General features: G+C 37.9%; 1 protein-coding gene and 1 long non-coding RNA gene across 2 annotated transcripts in view; one reads left to right on the plus strand and one right to left on the minus strand.

Moving 5' to 3' along the window:
• Positions 1–4,757, plus strand: part of LOC103908032 — a 9,340-nt gene extending 4,583 nt beyond the window's left edge. Inside the window, exons 2-3 of the long non-coding RNA XR_658134.1 lie at positions 3,800–3,808; positions 4,746–4,757. This is a non-coding gene — a long non-coding RNA (uncharacterized LOC103908032). The remainder of the gene's footprint in view (positions 1–3,799; positions 3,809–4,745) is intronic.
• The window catches only part of INPP4B (inositol polyphosphate-4-phosphatase type II B), a 333,068-nt gene that overhangs the window by 216,305 nt on the left and 103,885 nt on the right, over positions 1–12,878 (minus strand). The window lies entirely within an intron of this gene.

The following is a 12,878-nucleotide window of genomic DNA, read 5'->3' on the forward strand; positions in this document are numbered from 1 at the left end:
GGTGGTGTGTGTGGTGTGTGTGTGAATTTCACAGTTCATTTTTTTTAAAAGCTTATTTTTGCAAACTTGAAAAAATTCAGTCGAAAGCCTTATAAAGTAGGGGTGCTATACACTAATCTACTTATCATGCTTTTCAAATCAGTTATTTTTCTGCCTGTATTTATAAGTATTCCTATGATAAAAACAAGTTAAAGACTGAAATTTTACGGAAAGGCAACAAAACATAACTAAAATGGACAAAATTATATAGTCACACAGAAGTAACACAAAAGACTATGGTAGGGAACAAAAAAATGAAAATAATTTCAAAACTTGAATTATGAGAATTGGTTTCAGTTCTTGCTTGCTATTAAAGAAAATATTTGCAATAAAGGAGTTTGCCTGAAAGGACTGGTAGCAGCAGGTGAAGTTTATCAAATTATTTTGAACACGTATCATCTCTCCCCCAAGCTGCAAAGTCACTGTCCACCACTTATTAGAAGATGTATCTGATGCCTCCACTGGAAGCCTTAGAGGAAAAGCTGGTGACTGAGGAAACCTGAAACACCAGGTATTTGGGCACCTACAAGGCCACTTTCAGTGATACACAAGGCTAAGTGCCTAACTTGCAAGAATGGAAAGCAAAGTGAAGCGCCTACGCCTCATTAGGGACCCTTCCTTAGTTCCACTATGTACCTACATCGTGACTGTGTAAACCTGGCTCAGAAAACCTCAGACTCCTACCAAAGGCTGGCTTTCCAGGAGGAGAGCTAGAAGACAGTGAATTGGCGTGATGATATGGCCGCTATCTCTTGGCATGCCTACGGTGCGACCAAAGGTCTGCGACACATACGCAACATATAACGGTATTAACGATAGCCTAGTGTTAACCTAACTAGCTCTGACACCAATAGCAGCAAAGCCCTAATGGCATTAAAAATGGCACAAGCTGTACAGCTTGCCTACGATCCTGAGTTTTTACAACTTGACCGGTACTGGCAAATGAGCTAGTCAGATTGATACTAGCTCAATAATGTATGCCTGTGCTCAGGTCGTGTTTTTGACTACGCTATAAACATTACCACCTATATTTCCTATTTCAGTGTTAGCACAGATAAGGTTCATCACTCTGCAGTTAAAGCACAGCTTTTTTATATATATGAACAAGAAAAAAGCAACAGGATTTGTCAGGGTAATTTCATTCACAAACGAAAAAAGCTAATAGTCTTAAAACGTAGGCAGGTACAACATATTTCTACAGCAATATGTCCATTACCAAGTAGATCAAAATACACTGTTCTAATTTTGAGGTATTAACAAATGACTGCATGACATACGCAAGCATATAATTTGCAGAATTAAAAACACCCCTTTAAATGTTGGCAGGCAGCATTCAACAGTCTGAAATCTCCTTTAATATTATATATTCTTCTGCCATATTAATATTCCCACCCTGTGTCTCTTAAGTATCGCAAAGCCTACGACCCAAGCTGCGTAAGGAAGAATATGCTTCCTGGGCGCCTGATGAGGTGCTTCAATTATTCCAGACGGGCTGTAACCTGGTAGTTCATTGCAACCACTTTTACAACTGTCAGCTCACTGAAAGAAACTCAAATCATCTTTTTCAAAAAATGCTCTACCCCCTGTGATTAATCCATCATGCAATCCTACCAGATACCAACTTCATGCTGACAATATAATACCGCTAATCTGCATTCACTCTGGAAAACGTTGTTGACTTACGTCACTGAACAAATCCTGCAGAACAGACAAGTACTTTTAATAGACTATTACCTTTACCAAATGTGAATACCTAACCAATAGTAATTGTCTTTTCAGTTTCAAAATGCATTAGTAGTAATAATAATAATGTACAAATACACATTTTCTTAATTCACACCCCACATTCACTCAGTTTATTATGCACGAGCATAATTAAAAAATGAAAATTAAACACTTTCTACATTCTAAACACAGCTTGAAACCATCTCAAATTACCCTTCCTACCCAAAAAGTTAATTATATACAGTTCAGATATGAATTAGTTAAGTTTTTCAAAGTTATATTTTGGTGCAAGACTCCAGTGCTGTATCACAATACATACCTCGGATAACACACATTTTTAAAAAATTCTCCCCCTTTGTTCTACACTTTTTGGCTGACATTTAAAAAAAGTGTTATTAATCTCTGGCTCAGTTCCCAATATATTGGCTTTTTACTTCAAAAATAGCTTAAAATAAGGATTAAGTGTTAACTGTATTTTAAAATTAGGTATGACAGCTTAATTACAGCTTTTACCAGTTTCAGCAGTACCAGGGAAGTAAGGAAGGCAGAATACAAAAACATTATTGCTACTAGAATTGTGTTTGTAAAATGCATTATCTTTGGATATTTAAAAGTGGACAGTGAAGGATGTTTCCTTCTACTGGTAAGAATTCTTACCATTTTTACCATTTTATTGCAAGTCTCACAACATCTGGCATAACTTTCAGTAACTCTCAGTTCCTGGAGCCACAGTATCACAAGCTTTTATTCTAAATCTCAGGCTTCCTGCTGAAGGGGAAAAGTAGGAAAAAAAAAAAACCACCACCAAACAAACAAACAAAAAAACCCACACAAACCAAACAAAAAACCCTCACAACACACAATAAAACCACACCCCAAGCACCCTAAACACAAGGTTTCTAGAGATCTTTTTGTTGCTTTTTAAAAAGACGTGCATGATTTTTAAGCTAAACTCCTAATTTTTCAGGGCCATAACTTCTATAAATCTTGAGGTGGTAATACTACCCTTGTGAAAGAGATGCAACCAAAGTTTCCTTGCTGAAGTTAATTTGGGTCACAGGAGCTTACATCTCTTGCATTAAAAAAGGTTCAGATTAAATAACTGCTTATATAAATTACCCCCTTCGTTCAGGAAGCCCAAGCAGTGAGAACGATGGGAAGACCACCAGCCACTCCTTGGGGACAAATTCTCTGCGAAGTTCATTGTGCCTCATTGACGCAGGAAGGTCTATGTACCTCTGCAGGGCAAAAATCTAGCTTGCAGAAAGATTTCAGAAGAATGCAATTTTATTTTCTGCTAGAGGAAGAAAAAGAGATTTCACTGAAGTGTTCGAGAAAATAAATGTTTTGCTGGTTTTGGTACAGTTGACTAACAACAGATGACGAGTTTCTCTTGATACTTAGGATGCATAAAATAAGTTGGCTGCCAATAAACTTATGATTTCCTTTTAAGTAACAATTTCCAGTTGTGAGTAAGCTATTAAAAAAAAGTTTAAAAAAAAAAAAAAATCAATGCATGTACTCATTGCACTCCCTACATAAGAACAAAAGTCCTACCTGAACAGTTAACAAGCTTTATTTGGTCATTTCAATTCAGCACCAATTTCATCCCAAACAATATTGTGCTGGCAAGCCCCAGTTAAAAGGAACATCATGTTTAACGCTAGAACAGTTCTGGCTATTTGATTTTAACATGCGAGAAAGTGCAAAAATAGAAGCATTTCAAGCACCAGTAGCCAGGCCCAAATTGACCTCAGTGGAAAGGGGACACACGTATAGATCCGTTATTCCTCTGGCAAACACTGCTGAGCAAGATTTTACCAGCTCTCATTGCCAAAGGATTGAAGAACCAGGGTATGATGATAATTATTGCACCCCGTTGCTACGATATTCCCCTTGGTATTAAGAACAACAAACGTGACGCAGGACTTCCAGAATGAGGGCACCAGGGAACCACTGGAATGGGACCAATAGGCAATACAAAGTCCTGCTTGCGATGGGGGGGTGGAGGGAAGACCACTGTCATGAATATGAGTATGTTTCAGTATGCAAGTAAGAAGGAAGTGGACAAAACCCCAGGAGCTGAGCAGACAACTGGGAACAATGGTCCCCTGACACAGGGTACAAACATGGGCTGTGCAGCCCCTGCAATAAAGATGATGAGAAACAAACACCTCTTCTGGGTTGCACTGAGTCCCACGCTATTAAACCCACGCTGAAATTAATTTCGCCACAAGAGTGTCTAAAAAAACTCCTAGAAAGCAGAAACAGTTGCTGTTGGCAGTCCCCAAAATATGACAGACCCGGAAGGGTGATGCAGAGAGTTCATGAGTAAGGAAGAGAGGAGGGAAAGGAGTGCGTGCTGGGTATAACACATTTAGCCCACAGCCATAACAACTTCCTTGACTCCCTAGCAGTTCCAGCTAAATTAGGGTAGCATAAGGTCTTCGTGTTTCTGAAATTGCTTGCTGAAAAGCTAGAGAATTTTGGCCACTAAACTGTATCAGGGAGGGGACAGAGTTGCACCGTGTCCCTGACCAATGCATCCTGATGTGAAGAAATTCAGAAATTGTGGGGCACTATGACCCCTCTCCACTCTGTTGGGTATAGATGATTTTCAACTAAAGGAAACCCTGCACAATGCTCCACACAAGCACATGAAAGGGATGTTTCAGACAGTGCGAGTTCTGGAGATCACAGTTTCCTTTACCTAAGCTAGTTCACGTTTTCCTCACAGATTTGAAAGCTTTTCACAGTTCAGATGTTTAATACTGATTTAATTCCACAACAGGGTACCTATTGGTCAGAAAGTGTTTGAACAAGAGATGATCCAAATTGATAGACAAAATAAAGAAAAAGGAAATGGAGAAGGGGAAATATTTTCTTGGAGTAATTTTAATTGGTAACTTATACCCCCCACTGTAAAGCAATCATCCTTTAATTGCCAGAATTTAATTAAATTATTATCTTCCCTAATTAAGTTAAAAAAGCAGTGTCTTGTGGCTTTATTACCTGCTCTTTATTCTGAATTTGGGTCACATGAGTGGCAGTCATGCAATGAACTCCATCCAAACTTTCTTACCTCTGTGTTACTTGACTGCTCTTGTGAATCATGCGCCTGAAATAAGAACACTTCCGCATAATTCACACTTCAAGATATAGGCTAAGACTGTTTCTTCTGCCAGTCTCTGTCTGATGGTCAAAATATATCAATTTAAGAAAACAAGCTATCTAGAACTTTATGAAGACATACCACTACAAGTGGGTCAAGCTATCAGCAGCTCTGATGAATGCTCTGTACTTTTAGATAATGTGTTACCAATGCACATAAACACAGTGTTGAATAGAGCAATCAGTAACAGCTTTGTATCTTTATTATTGAAGATAAATAAAAAATTATCATTTTCTTTTACAGTGACTCTCCCCATCAGAAAACCGACTTGCAAACACCCAGTCAAAACAATTAGATGTAGTCTAATACTTTTACTTATAAACAATTACAGTTAGCTCCATGTTTGGCTGAAGTTTTTCACAGAATCACAGAATGACTGAGGCTGGAAGGCACCTCTGGAGGGCATCTGGTCCAATCCCCCTGCTCAAGCAAGGCCACCTAGAACCGGTTGCCCAGGACCGTGTCCAGACAGCTTTTTAATATCTCCAAGATGGAGACTCCATGGCCTCTCTGGGCAACCCGTGCCAGGGCTTGGTCACCCATACAGTGAAAAAGTGTTTCCTGATGTTCAGAGGGAACCTCCTGTGTTTCAGTGTGTGCCCATTGCCTCCGGTCCTGTCACTGGGCACCACTGAAAAGAGCCTGGCTCCATCCTCTCTGCACTCCCCCTTCAGGTATTTACACATATTGTTAAGATCCCTCCTGAGCCTTCTCTTCTCCAGGCTGAACAGTCCCAGCTCTTTCAGCCTTTCTTCAGAGGACAGATGCTCCAGTCCCTTAATCTTTGTGGCCCTTCGTTGGACTCTCTCCAGTATGTCCACATCTCTTGTACTGAGAAGCCCAGAAGTGGACATCAAGCCCAGAACTGGACATTTCTTATATTGTAACAATTTCATAGTTTAAATGATTTCATGACTTACATGACGACTATGATTTTAGTGTACTTCATGCAGTAGCTTTCAGTACTGCAAATGATCGAACTGTCAGCAGTGCTGCAGTTTCTCTGTTTTTTTTAAAGATAGAACACTTACTTTTCAGAATACAATAAACTGGAATTGCAGTAAAACAATATTTTAACCAACGTAGTATGATATCACCATTTAACAGCTAAGTCAGTACTGTGAGTTAACAACCTCTTTACCATTACGCAGACTATAACACAGCTACCGGCTGTGAAGAGACCCCTCAAAACCCCATCACCTCTGGATTTCCGTGTCAAGATGCCCTGACCACAGATTTGCCCCCCGACAGATCACGGTAATCCTGTGAATTCTGGTATGCCTGAGCCCATGCACACTTGACATAAAACCAACATGCAACGTTTCCAAGAGAACAGCTGTATCAGACCAAAGACCCGTTATTCTGCCTACAACAAGTGCCATAAACAAATGTCCAAGGAAGAAGAAAAGGAAGGCAACCACACACAGTACTCTCTCAGCCCCCAGCAGTTTTCACATCAGGGTTTTTCCTCAGATGCCTGTTCCATTCACTAACTCTCAATGATGCTCCTCTTCCTTGAGAGCGCCTAGTATTTTTTCAAATACATGTCTACTTTTAGCATCTACAGCATCTTATGGCAAGCAACTCCAGTATTTCCACTACGTGTTCCATGAAAAAATACCTTCTTTTGTTTGTTTGTAATCCAGTTCCTACTGGCTTCATTTAACATCCTGAGTTCTTGCAATCAAAGGGACAACAAACCATTAATCCCTATCTCCTTCTTCAAGCTGATAATGATTTTGCAGATTACTATCAGAGACCACCTTAGTCATCATCTCTTTTCCAGGCTGAGGAGGAATTTTATCTTCTTCATTCCTTGTCCTGACGACTCTAACAGCCCTTTCTCCAAAACTTTCCCAGCTCCTCTATATCCTGTAAGATGAGGGGAACTGAACTGCATGGTGGATCTTTACAGACGGAGTTCTCTGCTTTGTTCTCTCCTTTCCCAACAACTCCTAACATTCAATTTACTTTTTGACCACAACTGATCATCCATCTGATATTTTCATGCAACTATAACTCTATAGATCTCACTCTGAGGAGGGGGGGGGGAAATTACCGCAAAACCCATTGTTTCTATGGGAAATTTTTATTATTTTTCTTCACATGTGTAACTTCACATTTATCCGTGTTGAATTTTTCCTGCCACTTTATCACCTAATGATTTAGACTTCTACAGTCATTCTACAATTACTCATACTTGACCCCCCCTTCCTAACTATTCAGTAAGATAGTATCATCAGACTTTCTTGCCTCATTGCTTACCTTCTTCTCACCATTTATGCACGTGTGACAGTACCAGCCTCAACACATACCCCTGCTGATACACTCCACTGTAAGAACTGGCCAAGTAGTCATAGTTCCTAGACCGTATATTTTGTTCAGCTAGTTAACCATGCTAGACTTCCCCTCTCCTATTACAATGTAGTGATCAGCATTATTTGTATCAGAAGGTGAAAAAAAACTACATTGAAAGGCAAATGAAGGATGTAAGTGTATATAAAGTAAACAAATATAGTTGCTTATATAATCATTTTGCATGTGCTCTTGGAAGTGAAAGATGTTTTCAGGGATCATACAGATCATTCACCGATTTAAATGATGCACAAACCGTATGTGCAGTTATTCAAACATTTAAAATATGAACATCATAATTGACAAATTGCAGCAAAAACATGGTATTTAAAAAAAATATTTCAAGTGCAGAGAAAAACAAGACCAAATTGCATTCTGCTGGTTGGCCTCCAACAAGCAATATGTTGTGCAAATTACCATTGCAGAGAACCACGCTTTATTCAAGACTTAGTTTCATGATCCACAGAACTCAGAGACAGCCTCACAATGGACTTTTACCCCTTCAAAACAAAATGCCTTTCTTCATAGTACCTTTCTTTTCAATGTAAGTCTTATGTTTTCCCCGAAGGTTTTCCCAAAGTGAAAAATCAATCCAAAATTCACTATATGCTATCAACTTTTCCCACAACCTTAGAATAAAAAATTGGAATAAAAACATTGCAGAAATTAAGTGGTTTGAATATTTTTAATTATAAACGGTAAGTGCTAATATATCCAATATATCTATTGTAAAGGTAACTCCTGCTCTTCTGATTCCTTGGACTGCCCATAGCAATGTTCACTTATTTGAAAGCAAGCTATGATTTTCCCCCCTGAGCTTTAATCTTCTGCACAGTGCTTTTGAAAGAAGCAAACAGAATATTTTTCAAGATGCTTGAGACTCAGTGTACTAAGAGATGGGTGTTGTGTGATTAGCTATAGTCCCTAAGAGGATCAAAAGAATTCCCAGCACACCTGTAAATTGTCTCCAGGTAGCCCTTGCCCAATGTCAATAAATTCCAACCTCTAAACAGAGAGCCAAATAAGACAAGCCTTTTAATTCTTTTTTAAGCTTCTTCATTTTAACTTCCTCACTACTCCTCCTCCAGCATTTGTTTGTCCTCTCCTCATTTTTGCAGCTAAAGGAATGGCAGCCCTCCAGATGACTCCCAAGCTCAAAGGGGCGTAACAAGGTATGCCAGAGTACAGCTCTGCCTTTAGCCTGCCCCAGCATCCATGCCAGGACCGGGCATGTCTGAGTTCTTTGTAAGAGCAGCAAAATTAGGGCCTTGATATTCTATATGCATATCTGCTATATTTTATGTCTGAGGAAAAATAAAAGAAAACAAAAAAACCCAGAGCACATAGAAACCCAAACCTGTTATGGCCATGGAAAGAAAGATGAGGGGGTTTTTTTCTCTCAGAGAAACTTTTCTTTTTGTATTCCCTTACAACCAATAAGTCACTGGACATAAAAGGCAGAGTGAGCAATTCATGTGTGGGTACCCAGAGAAAAACGATCTAGGTTATAAGCTCTCAATTTAGAAAGCTTACATCGTACTCTGAAATGAGAGAGACTTACTAAACCTCTGCAATTTTAGTTTACAAAAGAAAACCCCCTCCCTTCCATGCTGACTAACAACATTATTTTATTTCAGACATGGTACTGACTTTCTGATCTTCAGGATTACATATCAGAAACTCTCTCACTAAACAGGACCTAGTAAAGTATTCATGTGACAAATTGTAGAAGTTAGATCCTTGGGAATTAGAAGACAAACATCGTAAGCAGCAAGAATAATTTTTAGTCAGTTAAATACCAAAGGAAATGGTGGCATCTCACAAATATTAAGCCCATCCCAGTTTATTCTTAATAAGAAAATTTTGTATATAGATTTTGAAAAAACAAATACCTTGGCTCAAAAAAAATGTTTCTTGCTTTACATCATGTATTCCTACTTTAGGATATTTGTAAGAATGGTAACTAAGCATGAACAAATGTTTAAAAAAAAGTACATTCATGCAGACAATTGATTGAGGACAAAACCAGCCAGATGTCAGTAGAAGGAGACTTCTCATAAAACAGTTGCTTCATCTCTAATCTCTCAGGCCATCCTCAAGGGAAACCTACACACCACTTCTCAAATATGAGCTTTGTAATGGAGGCTGCAGTTTTACAGGCAACTAAACTGACGTAACAGCTAAAATTCATAACTCTGCTAGATACCAAATACATCCAATGGGCATAAAACAAAAATTATGGGCTCAGTATGATGTCTCCCTCCACAGCCAACTCCTCACATTCCACCAGCTATAAACTGCCTGTCTCTTCCCCTTAGGAGGCAATTGCTTTCTCATCTTTTCCCTCCACCAGAACACCCTGTCTACTCTTCTCCCGCCTCCCCTCCTAGGAGCTACCTTTCCTTTCCAAGATGGTAAAATTGATCCGCATTTGATTCAACTCTGAGCAATGGTCTTCACCTTCTATTTAGCTTTGAATACTGATGTTTTGATTTCAGACCTTAAGAAAGGCATTTGTGACCAAGAGCTTGTCACTTCTCAGCTGTGCTACTTGGTCTAATAGCCTCTGACTACTGATCTTGATTGTGTTCTCACATCATCACAGATACACCACCACTACCATCGTTCAAGAGTAACACGCACAAAAAGAAAATGGGAGTAACAAGCCCACAGAAAGAAATTTTAGGTAACAGTTAGGAAAGAAAGGTCAATAGGTAAGTACATGTGAGCAAGACGCATACCTACTTGTTTGAGCAGGCACACCATAGCACGTTTAAATTCAAACTAAACTTAGTGACTTGATGTACAGTGCAAATAAAGTTTTCAAAGATACCTATCAACGAGCAGCACTGGGGTTTCTAACTTATTTACCAGAAATTCTTTTTTAAATAATGATCAGTAAATACATTAAAGCAAACTTTTATCTGTACTTAGACCTATCCACCTTCTCTCTGCAAATAAAATCTTTTCTTTCTACACTTTACAAAAATCAAAGTATATTTAAAAAGAAAACCACAAAATTCAGCCCGAGCCCATGACTGCAAACTCCAGCTATGCAATCACTATTTGAAGCCAAGAGCACGAAGAATAAAAAAGTGCACCCGCAGAAACTACTACCAGTTTTCCAGATTGTCAAATATTTAAGTGTCATGTTCTACACTCAAAGCAGAAGCAAAAACAAATAGAGGCATTACAAGGTTAGTTTACTCAAATGCAATTATCCAGAAACTGTCTGTTGATTACAGCATCAACAGGTCCTAAATATTTCTTTATTTATATCTAACTACTATTTCAATACATTTTATGTGCCTCAATATAGTGTAGAAACTGGGGTCTACAGTACCACATGCTGGCTATAAACAGCAAGCATAAAATTGATTGTTAAAATTAATGGTAAGTGACAAGCTCTAACATGCCTTAAAACAAATATCCTTCATGGAATCATAAAAAAAATATTCAAGCCACTAATTCAACCCACAGGTATTAATAATCTTAAAAAAACTGAATTATGACTTCCATCTTCTTCATGCATTCTGCTTTAAACATGGAGGCTTTGTTTAAAACAATCTACTAATTAAAGTAATTCAGGTTTTTATACTCATTGGGAAAAGACAGCTAAACGATTAGTGCTTTTACTTCCAACAGACACACTTAAGTTTGTGCTGTTATAAATTACTTCATTACAAGGCTGTGAAGCAGTTCCCATGTGAAGTTATTTAGTAGTACATTTATAGTGACACAAAGAAATTTAAGTTTCAAGTTGCAAAGAGCTATTGCATTTCCTAAACTAACGTTACATGCAGAGTTACGGTTTTAAGGGGAAACATTGTTGACCGCTACAAAAGAAAACCTGGTTTTCAAAAGAAAACAAAAACAAAACCCAAAAAACCAAAAAACCCCACCCACCAAAAACCACAAACAAAAAACTTCACCCAACACCTTAGTGAAAGTAAACTAAATGAAATAAAAAAAAAATATAAATAGTTAAAAAAGAGACATCTTCCAGAAAATCTAGTAGATCAACTAGTTCAACTCAGAGCTGTCCACACCTTCAGCTACAAACCTATCATCTTATTTCCAGGCTAGTATTCTGAAATGAAAGTGACTTTTAAGATGTTCAGAAGGTTCCCTTAAAGGCTATTAATGAAAATTTAAAAAACACTGTTCAGAAAAGAAAAAAAAAAAAAGGTTCATGTTGTTACTTGTGCACGCTAAGCAGATGTTGGACAACTGACCTGGTTATTTTTACTTCAAACATTAATAAGACAATTTCGAATAGCCCATCTTGCACGTAGGTGAAAACAGGGCATCAGACTTCTCTTTAGTCCATTTTCCATCAGTCTGTTTAAAGGTCACTTTTACTGAACATTCTTAAATACAAGTAGTTGGTACATGTTGATACTTGTGCACGCTAAGCAGATGTTGGACAACTGACCTGGTTATTTTTACTTCAAACATTAATAAGACAATTTCGAATAGCCCATCTTGCACGTAGGTGAAAACAGGGCATCAGACTTCTCTTTAGTCCATTTTCCATCAGTCTGTTTAAAGGTCACTTTTACTGAACATTCTTAAATACAAGTAGTTGACAGAGGTGGAAAATCTTCCCCAGCAAAGTATATGGAAGAAGAAACATGGAGAGGAGTCACAGAGGTAAAAGTTAACATGTAGACTCAAGAAACAAAGAAATGTTTGCCCTTTAGAAATAGATGTGGCTTTTTAGAAAGTCACATTAAAAAAAACCGAACACCTGTTTTCTTTAACTTCCACCATGTGGAGTTGAGAAAAAAGTAAGGCTATTTCACAAGGCTGTCTTTGGCTACTAATTACGAAATGAATGTCAGATTTTACCATCACTGAGATAATTGTCTCAATTTGCTTCTATGTTTGTTCAAATTGCATACATATTACACTAAAAATGCTGCCTAGTAAAGAAAATGGGCAAGAATAGAAATATTTTGAAATCTTAGCTATCTTCCAGGGAAACAATATTGCTTATCACTCCAATTATGTCAGTATCTTACAAAAATTCAAACTGTTAATTTCTTAGCCAGATTACTTTGACAGAAAAAGAACAACATTTACATCACAACAGAACTCACAAAATTGTATTTTAAAAAATGCTTAAATAAATAAATAAACTACACAATAATTGTTGCATCTGCGCAAAGGCCCATCTAGCACCATATGCATCGATAATGGTGAACAGAAGCAAATAGGGAATTCTTTAAGAACAGGGCAAGCACATTGTCATGCTTCTCTAAAACACCTCCAAGCTTCTACCACCCTTGTTCAGGGACTTTTCTGAACAAATGGGTAATTGTGTTTAATGAATTCGTATCGATTCCTTCAGTATATTACATTCGCCAATATGTCCACTTCTTCTACATTATATAACAATTTCCTCAATTTTTTTCTGGCATTAACTTTGATTTTATTTTAAATAACCTTCTACAAAAGCCATTCTTCTAGTTTGCTCTACCCCCACGACAACCACCAAAGAAAACAAAAATAAAATCCCCAGTAAAACTGTGTTTGAAAACACTTGTAAATACGCAGAAAGCATACAACACAGATACATTTAATG

The sequence above is a fragment of the Aptenodytes forsteri genome, unplaced genomic scaffold, assembly GCF_000699145.1.
Source record: "Aptenodytes forsteri isolate BGI_AS27 unplaced genomic scaffold, ASM69914v1 Scaffold125, whole genome shotgun sequence".
Classification (NCBI taxonomy): Eukaryota; Metazoa; Chordata; class Aves; order Sphenisciformes; family Spheniscidae; genus Aptenodytes; species Aptenodytes forsteri.